Genomic DNA, 10,873 nt, shown 5'->3' on the forward strand with positions numbered 1-10,873 from the left:
GGGATGACGATGAAGGAGGTCACATCGCCACAGTGTAATAGATGCTCAAGATCTACTCACTCGGTCTGTAGGTCAGTTGGTTGAGAGCTGTAGTCTCGGCATGGCAACAGGTACTGACTCGAGTCGAGTTGGATTGTAGGAATTTTTCTTTGATCGTCTTCGATCATTGCATTAACACATAATACTACATCTATTATTACATATTGCATTGCAATAGAAACGGTATTGTCATAGTTCTAGCTTAATTTAGGTAAATCACTGTATATCTACATACTGCCTATAATTTGACGATCTCCATGGGGGAGCGCCTTAAACACCTGTTTTCATAGTGTCGCCATGTCTCAGTTCCCACATGCGATCCCCGGCCGTTTGTGGCACCGTCGTTATTTCCGATTTTCTTTTTATAATATTGAGTGACGGAACGAACAAGTCGTGCGCCTGATGGTAAGCTACACGCCTGCGCATAACAGTTGCAGTGCCACTCAAAACTTTAAATCGCAAGGATCTGAGGGGCACTGCCACTGGCGCCCGTTACCCTGAGACATAAGTTGACAAGTCTCATGTGCCTGTACTTTCAACAACACCCATAACCCTTCAAAACAGAAACGCAGTATTATGACATTACCTAATGCTTGGTGGCAGAAATAGGTAAGGTTAAGGACAAACTCTTTCACAAGGAGCTCTACTGCTGCTTTCCATAACTCAAGTGCTTTAGTTACTTACTTTGAGATCAGAGCCACGTATGAAATGTTGTCTAATATTTATATATAGGTATTTATTATTTATGATCATAGTACCGTGTATAAAGTTTGAAAATAGGTTACACCCCAAAATGGTATTACGGTTTCTATTGCAGGAGATTTCTTATAATGCGAATATTTTAATAAATCTTTATCGACAAAGGTGGGAACGGGTGAGAAATTGAGTGAGGCGGGAATTGGGGAAAGTGGGAATTAATTCCCGTCTTGCGTGTTAAGGCTTTCACGCGTTTGTTGTTTCCAAGTTTAACTGCTTCGTAAGAAGATTCCGTTTGATGGTCTTAAGAAATTGTTTTTGAATGGAGTCAGGTACACAAAGTTTGAAGTAACATTTTGTTGATGTTTCTAATTTTTGCATTTCTTTTAGTTTAGACTTTGATTGCACTTTTTTTTGTATAAAACCAAGTCATGAGACGTACATATAAGAAAATATATAGGCCTGGTGGTAAGCAACGCGCTTGTCCAATCAAAAAGATGAGGAGCACTGCCATTGCGCCCATCACCCTGAGACATAAGTTGACAAGTCCCATGTGCCTGTAATATCACCAGCATACATATACCCTTCAAAGCCGAAACGCAGAAATGCTCACATTGCAGCATGGTTGCTTGGCGCTAGAGACAGGTGAAAGGGTTGTAACCCTAACAGAAAATAGAAAACTTCAGGTTCACAAATTTATTTGAAGTCGGTTAAGCAGAAGAAAAGGTAACAAAAGAAGGCTGCAACAATAAAGGAAATATAAAAAAAAGGTACATTATTACAAAATATTCCATAACTTGATGAATATTAAGATATTAAGTAGGCACTTACCCCAAAATAGCCGAGATGTACTGAATTACAGATACGTATTCATAGGTACATGATAAAGGCTGCAGTGGTTATAAACTTCAAAAGCAGGGAGTGCCGGTGGAACGAAACAAAATCAGAATCCGAGGCAAAAGAACTATGGAACAATTCAAAATTTAAATTTAAATACCAGTGGTCAGGAACCGGAGGAAGGCGATAAAAAGGTGCAATGACGATAAGGAGGTCACACCGTCACTGGTGAGGTGGCAGTACTTCCCTGGACGAACTTTTTCACAAGGAGATTTACTGTTAATAAAATGTACCTACTACATAGAATTGTATCAACCCACGTTACGGATTATATATTCCACTAATGGGTCACCCCAAGGGAGCTAATGTCAACCCTTGTATTGAAATTTCACGTAGCTTTTAAGAATTATTCAAACTTTTTCGGTCATCCAACTTTAGTAGTTTTCTTCGTAATGTCCCCCTGGAAATCGAACTCGCAATCTCTTGATTACGTGACCAGCATTCTCTCCAGTAGACTAGTTTTTTTTAATCCCAATTCACGACTGTCAGTGGATAATCGACTTTATCTCTTCTGTCTAATAATTAGATTGCAGTTAATACGCGTGGTTACCCATTTCGCAATGAAGTAATTGTAGTATAGATAGACTATATTTATAGTCTAACTGCAACATGTGGTGCGTATTGCTAGGTTAGCATTTAAGTTTACATTTTATTTTATATTGTATTATTTACTCACTTATATTCCGGAGACCGAACAATAAACATGTCTATTTAAATCAACGTATTTCACTCTACCATCTACGTCCATCCTTTTTAATAATATGAGATGGCGACCCATACCAGCGAACTTATCTTTTGTGAAGAACAGTAAATTTGAACTACATAATAATGAAGATTTCAAGACAGAAAATTTAATATCAAGAAAGAAAAAAGAAGAAAAACTATAGAAGAAAACTAATTGAAGCAAAATTATATTGAAGAATAGATTATAGAAGAAAATAATAGAAGACAAATTATAGAAGAAAAATCATGAAAGAAAAATTATAGAAGAAACATTACAGAAGATTAAAATGGAAAAAAAGAAGAGTTAACGTTATAGAAGACTGCAAGAAAGAAGAAAGAAGCGTACGCGCGGTGTCCAGGGTAATCCCGGCCCACGGAGTCCAGGGTATAGCCCGGCCCATGTAGCAGCGGTGTCCAGGGTAATCCCGGCCCACGGAGTCCAGGGTATAGCCCGGCCCACCCATCAGTGATGCGGCATGCAGCACTACGACGGAGCGCATCGTGTCATCAACCACGGAGTCGGCAAGGACCACGTCAAGCGTCTTCATGAGTCATTTTTACTTTCGTGCGGTTCAACATACGTCCGGAGTGAATTATGTTATAATGTAAGTTAGAATATTCTTTTATTATTTTGTAGGTATGTAGTAGGTATACAAAGTCGAGTTTAATTTTATGTATGTCTGAGCAATTAAAGGAGATTCATATTAAGATGGATTATTTAAGAGAACATTTGTGTAAAATCGGTCCAGAGAGACGTAAAAAAAAGATATTGCTTATAAGAAATTAGAAGCTACTAGCTATTACGAACGTTTGGAAGATATTGTGTCTCAATTAAATAAAGAGGTCGACGAACAAAAGCCAAGCTCAGAAGCTTTTCAATATTTTCAACATTTAATTAGCGAAATTAAGAGTAATTATAAAAAAAAATTAAATTATTATTAGCTCACGTAGATTCAGGGACTCAAACAACAATGGCGAATTCGTTTGATATAAAAACTGCCATTTCCCTGTTACCTGTGATGAACGGTCAAGATCTCGTTACTAAACAATTAATTGATAGCATTTTATTATACAGTTCTTTAATAAATGACAGTACACAGACTCAATTGATCGAATTTGTACTAAAAACTCGACTATCACCTAGTGCTAAATTAAGGTTAAAAAGCACGTACTCTACTGTGAAAGATTTAGTACAGGATATTAGAAAGTTTTTGTTGCCTAAAAAATCAACAGAAGCTTTACAAACACAGCTTTTCAGAGCAAAACAGGGACGTAGATCGATAGAGGCATTTGGGACGGAGCTAGAGGAGTTGTTTGTAAATTTGACATTAGCTCAGTCCGATGAGGATAGCGCTAAATTTGACATATTGCGTCCTCTTAACGAGAAAACTGCGATCAAACGATTCGCAGATGGGCTCTCCGACTCAAGGTTGAGAACCATTGTAGCTTCACGGCAGCTCACATCGCTTCCGGAAGCTATTAGGGTAGCTGTTGATGAAAGTATAATGTCGTCACAGCAGTCAGAGCAGGTTATGCAGTTTAGGCCGCTTGCCTATAATCGCGGATTTTTACAAGGTTCTTACAAACGCAGTTCTTATGGCCGAACAAATACTTCCATTTACCATAACGGTCACAAGAATTCAAGATATAAAAATAATGCAAATAATTATAACAGAAATCATGGAAATCATGGTAACGAAGGTCAAAGAAGTACCTTTGTAAATTCCAGGCATAGAAGTAAAGACACACGTGACTCGCGTCAGCAGTCACGCGGTGGCCGCGCTCACTTTTCACGGGTTCAGCATAACGTGCATGAGATAGCGACTCAGGAAGGTTTGCGAAATACTGAGAATAGCAAATTTTTTCGTGCCTAAACAGTGCACTCATAATATTTTTAGTTATAATAATTTCTTTACAGTAATGTCATATTTAGGAAATAATGAGAAATTGAACTTGTTAATTGATAGTGGAGCCAGTTTATGCGTAATAAAATATGAACGACTAGCACATAATATTGAGTTACTTAAGTTGATTAGGAAAGATAGTATTTTAATTAAGGGGATAAGTGGTAATTTAGAATCAGAAGGTTATATTTACTTAGATATAAAACTTGAAGGGGTAATTTTTACACAAAAGTTCTATGTTTTCAAGAACTTAGCTTGCGCCGCAGACGGGATACTCGGCCAAGATTTTTTCCAAAAGTATAACGCAGTGTTAAGTTACAAAGATGGTACCTTGAGTTTGGAAAACCAGGACCACTGCGTAACTGTTCAGTTTGATAAAAATCAAGTAATCATTCCTCCACGATGTGAAGTAATTCGACACGTACCTACGGCACACATCAGTGAATGCGTTGTCTTAGCAAAACAAGTACATAAAGGTGTGTACACAGCGGGAGTAATTGTGAAACCAAAGTATGGACTTATTCCAATTCGCATGCTCAATGCGACTGACAAATCAGTCAGAGTAGATATTAAAGATGTAGATATTCATAGTTTAAACTATTATAACGCATACCAATTTGATGATGAGAAGATATCGCCAGATAGAATCAGACAACTTTTTAATTTACTTGACTTGCCTTCTTATTTAAATGAAGAGGAGCAGATAAGTATAGAAAACGTGTGCGCTAAATACGCCGACGTTTTTCATTTACCAGGCGATACATTGTCTACTACCAACTTATACGAACATTCCATAAAATTAAAAGACAATACTTCACCAGTGTATACCAAGCCTTATAGGCTACCTAAGGCACTTAAAGGTGAAATACAGAAACAAGTAGACGATATGCTAAAGAATGATATTATTGAGGAAACCACATCAGAGTGGTCAAGTCCAGTTTTGTTAGTTCCCAAAAAGACAGATAGATCAGGAGAGAAAAAATGGAGATTAGTTGTGGATTATCGTCACTTAAACAACGTAATACAGGACGATAAATTCCCTTTACCGAATATAACTGACATTCTAGATTCTTTGGCAAATAATGTATATTTTTCTAAATTAGATTTATCACAAGGTTATTATCAGTTGTCCTTAGAAAAACAATCTAGGAAATATACAGCTTTTACAACTGACAAACAATATCAAATGAAGAGATGCCCGATGGGATTAAAAACATCTCCTAGTTCTTTCACACGGCTGATGACTATAGCCATGACGGGTTTGAACTATCAGGCATGTCTAATTTATTTAGATGACTGTATTGTAGTTGGTAATAGTCTTGAAACCCATAACAAAAATTTAGTTAAAGTACTGGAAAGATTTAGACAAGTTAACTTGAAATTAAACCCATTAAAGTGTGAATTTTTGCAAAAAGAAATTATTTATTTAGGCCACAAAATAACTTCAGATGGAATTTTTCCCGACCCATCGAAAATAAATGTTTTACAGAAATATCCTGTTCCAACATGTGTAGATGATATTAAACGATTTGTAGCGTTTGCTAACTATTACAGGAGATTTATACCTAATTTCGCAGAAATAGCACATCCACTTAATGCATTATGTAAGAAAAATGTCTCTTTTAACTGGTCAACTGAATGTGAAAAGGCTTTCCAAAAACTTAAAGAAATCCTACTTAGTCCTACCATCTTAGATTATCCAGACTTCTCAGAAGGTAATACGTTTGTTTTACAAACAGACGCATCAAAGCTAGGTTTAGGCGCCGTTTTGTCTAATAGTAACGGCAAGGTAGTAGCGTACGCAAGTCGTAATCTAAGACCAGCTGAAACACGATACCCAGTCATCGAACTCGAACTACTGGCTATTGTGTGGGCTGTGCGTCATTTTAGGCCCTATTTGTATGGCAAGAAGTTTCAAATAAAAACTGACCACAGGCCTTTGATTTATTTATTTAATATGACCGATCCATCAAGCCGTTTAACAAAGTTTAGACTCTATTTGGAAGAGTATGATTTTGATATCAGTTATGTTCCGGGACGGCACAACGCAGCTGCAGATGCATTGAGTCGCATACCGATGAACTCTAAGGAATTGAAAGATATGCATGAGCATGTTGTATCGGTCATGACAAGAGCTCAAGCTCGAAAAATTAAGAATGACAATATTATTGACTTGACACGTGAGAATCACACCGCTTCTAGGCCTGATCAACCTAAAGTAGTGGAAATTCTCAAACGACCAACTGACAGCGTAGAACTAGTATTAAGCGCAAATAAGACAGCAATGAAGCAGATAGTGAATTTACAGAACTTGTATAGTAAAAATAGTTCTTTTGTGTTTGTGCCCGATAAATCGGCTATTTATGTAATGTCTCGATCGTTATCTACCGTAAGTGTGTTAGCGAGAGAATTACAAGATTTTTGTAAAGAAATAAAATTAAACGAGCTCGTTATTATAAAAAGAAAGCGCGATAAAGATTTTATAAATATATTATTAAAGGAAATTAATAACCTAAGTGATTTTCCTAAGGTATTAGTATTGAATGACGTAGTAACAGTAACTGAAAAAGATACTAAAATTGTAATATTGAATGACTTTCATCTATTACCCACCAGTGGCCACGCGGGGGTAAATAGGATGCTGAATAATATTAAGAAATATTACTACTGGCCAGGAATTACTAATGACGTCACAGAATTCGTAAGAAAATGTAAGAGTTGTCAAATTCAGAAACACTCGAACAGGCATACTAGGGAACCGATGGTTATTACAACTACTCCTAGTACAGCGTTTGAAAGGGTTAGTTTAGATTTAATGGGACCGTTAGATATTGATAATTATAATAGTAAATATATTTTAACTTTGCAATGTAACTTAACCAAATATGTAGAAGCGTATCCGCTAGAAAAAAAGGATACTGTGTCAGTTGCTAGTTTATTTGTAAATAATTTTATATTGAGATATGGTATCCCAAAAGAAATAATTACGGACCAAGGCACAGAGTTCATGTCGTCAGTTATGGTTGAAGTATGTGAATTGCTAAAAATTAACAAACTTCACTCGACCGCGTATCACCACGAAACTATAGGTTCGTTAGAGAATACACATAAAAGTTTAGGAGCGTTTCTTAGGATACAGTGTAGTAATAATTCGACTGACTGGAGCACTTGGCTACCATTTTGGTGTTTTTCATATAATACAACCGTGCATACCGAGACACAATACACTCCATACGAACTAGTGTTTGGAAAACTTTGTAATCTGCCAAATAATTTGTTGTGTTCTGATGTAGAAACTTTATATAATCCTGATGCTTATCCTTTACAACTAAGATACAGGTTACAACGAGCACAGGCCGACGCTAGAAATAATTTATTAGATGGGAAAAGTTTAAGAAAGATAAATTACGATAAACATATAAATACTGTCAAATATAAGAAAGATGATTTAATTTTGTTGAAAAACCAAGTAGGAAGTAAACTAGATAACATTTATTTAGGACCATATGTCGTTATTGAAGATTTATCACCAAATGTAAAAATTTTGAAAGATGGCAAAGAATATATAACACATAAGAATAATACTAAATTGTTTGTAAATTAATTAGTAAACTTTTGTTGGACTGTTAAGTAATTATTAAGAATTTTTGTTGTAATTAAGTTTAAAAAAAAAAAAAATGTGTTTTAACAAGTAACACGCAACACATTTTTTTTCTCTGGAACCCCTATAATGTAGTATAGATAGACTATATTTATAGTCTAACTGCAACATGTGGTGCGTATTGCTAGGTTAGCATTTAAGTTTACATTTTATTTTATATTGTATTATTTACTCACTTATATTCCGGAGACCGAACAATAAACATGTCTATTTAAATCAACGTATTTCACTCTACCATCTACGTCCATCCTTTTTAATAATATGAGATAATAAATTAATTTAAACAACATACCCAGAGTGGTTTTTCTGTTTGTTCGATAATTGTCGTATTGAAAATTGTCTGAATTATTTATTATTCAGTACGACGATGAATTGGAAAGGCCTTAGAATGGAATCTCAGAGAAACATTTCGTGTAATATTCTAAAGTCAAAATCAAAAAGTTTTCATTTCCTAGGTAAGCAAATTACACTTGAAATTATCATAATGATTTAACTTTTTTTTATAATATCATGTAGCGGGACAAACGTCGTGCGCCTGAAGGTAAGCTATACGCCTGTCCATAACAGTTGCAATGCCACTTAGATCCTTAAATCGCAAAGATATGAGGGGCACTGCCATTGCGCCCGTCACGCTGAGACTAAAGTTGACAAGTAACACATGCCTGTAGTTATACCAGCACTCATTTTAACAGCACAACAGCAACCGGGACAAAGTAATGCTGAGGTTACTGCTTGGCGGCAGAGTTAGGTACGGTGGCAGTACTTCCCTGGACGAACTCTTTCACAAGGAGCTCTACTGCTACATCTTTCTATACTCTATTTTCTGTGAAGGTTGAAGAACTCTATGGACTGCTCTTTGTAAATAAACATTTGTGAACATTAATCATTTGCAATATTTATTTCAAACATCATGGATCGAGACTACTTGCAATGGGTCACTACCACGGACTTTTGTCATCGAAGTACGCAGAAGCTGTTTGTTGTTCAGAAGTTGTATGTTGTAAGTTGCTGTAGTTCTGTGTAGAGTACTTTAATACTCATCAAACTTCTGTGTATAGAACTTTAATGAAATTTTCCAGCTCAGTGGCGAATACCATAGACAATTTTGATTCAGAACTAAAAAGCATGCTTTCATGATATGGCTTACGAAATTATAATTGACCATTGACTTACAAATAAATGGACGACGGGTCTAATACAAAAACCACGAAAAAAATATCCCAAGTCAACCTATTTAAACGTAGTGACATGTAAAGGAATATGAAAAAGCTAAAACGTTGAATTTAAATTGTAATGTCATCGCAGTACTATCTAATTTTGCTTGCTTCGCTGTCAGTCGAACAAACGAAGACTAAAGCGTGAATGACGCTCTATATAAGATTTTAACGCCCTATAAGTTCGGACACTTTTTAGCGCGGACCCGACGTCCATATAATTGTAAGTCAATGTAATTGACAGATCAAAGTACAGGAGTGGAAAAAATATTATTACAAATTCCCAATCTAATCACGTTAGACATGATAAGCATTGCGCAATGTGATATACAATTTCGCCGCTCTTTATAGAGTCAGGATGGCCGAGCGGTCTAAGGCGCTGCGTTCAGGTCGCAGTCCACTTCTGTGGGCGTGGGTTCGAATCCCACTTCTGACATCAATCTGCTATTTGTTTTTTTTTTTTGCTTTCTTAATATGAATTTCACCGCTAGAGTTTACAGACTGCGAAAGTTGTATGTGATACAAAATGTTAATTACTAAACAAATTATATTATCATATTATGTCATGTATAAAAAAAACGGTCGCCATATTGTTCGATTTTTCAGAAATTTAATAAATTCCAATTCAATTTCTGTTCTTTGACGAGCTCTGTGGTCGAGTCGCTTGCACGCGGATTTTCATGGTGTAACCATCTCTGGGGTTCCAGATTCGATCCCCGGCCGGGCAAGTACTAGTAAATTCTGTTTCAAATAGTAGAAAATTCCACACCAGAAGTGCTATAGTTACTTACTTTGCGATAAGAGCAATGTTGTCTAATATTTATTTTAGTATATATTAGTAGCAGTAGAACTCCTTGTAAAAGAGTTCGTCCAGGGAAGTACTGCCACCTTACCTATTTCCGCCGCCAAGCAGTAATGTGAGCATTACTGCGTTCCGGTTTTTAAGGGTAAGGGTGCTGGTGAAATTACAGGCACATGGGTATTGTCAACTTATGTCTCAGGGCGACGGGCGCAGTGGCAATGCTCTTTGAGCTGCACTGCAACTGTTATGGACAGGCGTGTCGCTTACTCGTCTCATCACTTGATATTAATAAGTATATATATATATATATATATAAGTATTATTTATTTATTTATTTACTGATTCTTGATTGATTATGGGTTTAGAACATCGGATTTGGGCAATAAACATACAAATCGGTTGTTTGATATTTGAAACACAACTAATAGAATTCTAAAATATTATTTTACATTTTCCACTTAAACCAGAAATTAAATAATTGATTGTATTGAAAAGTTTCTTAAAATTTAATCTCTAATCTTAAATCGATAATAAACAATCCCCTTCATGATTCGCTCAGTTATTAGCAACCCTTTGAGTATACAATGCTCAAAGTAACAACCATGTATAAAGAAAGTAAGTTGATATAAAACTCTTGGTCTACGCTGCAAGAACTGGTAGAAAAAAAACACTGCTTTTATTTTTATTTCACTTCTTGTAATAAGCTCTTTAGATTTTTCAGTGAAGTTTTTGTTTCATGAAGTTTTTGTTTCACTGTAGTTTGAAAGCTCGTGAATGGCAAATTTTAGATTTATCAACGGGAATCTTATTATAGAAGTGTGTACATTGTCACCACAGACCACATAAATATTCTTCCGTGATTGTCACTTAAGAAAAAAATTTTTTTAACGCACACACTCAAGTCCCGACTAGAGAAACCCTGTGTCGCGGTTGTCGT

At 35.9% G+C, this 10,873-nt stretch overlaps 1 protein-coding gene and 1 non-coding gene across 2 annotated transcripts in view; both read left to right on the forward strand.

The window, feature by feature from the left end:
• The window catches only part of LOC113227205 (kinesin-like protein CG14535), a 465,861-nt gene that overhangs the window by 54,613 nt on the left and 400,375 nt on the right, over positions 1-10,873 (forward strand). The gene's annotated exons all lie outside the window — the stretch shown is intronic.
• Positions 9,487-9,570, forward strand: Trnal-cag. Its single transcript has one exon. It is a non-coding gene; the product is annotated as a tRNA-Leu (tRNA).

Source organism: Hyposmocoma kahamanoa, unplaced genomic scaffold (assembly GCF_003589595.1).
Source record: "Hyposmocoma kahamanoa isolate Upper Pololo Valley unplaced genomic scaffold, ASM358959v1 202, whole genome shotgun sequence".
In the NCBI taxonomy this organism is placed as follows: domain Eukaryota; kingdom Metazoa; phylum Arthropoda; class Insecta; order Lepidoptera; family Cosmopterigidae; genus Hyposmocoma; species Hyposmocoma kahamanoa.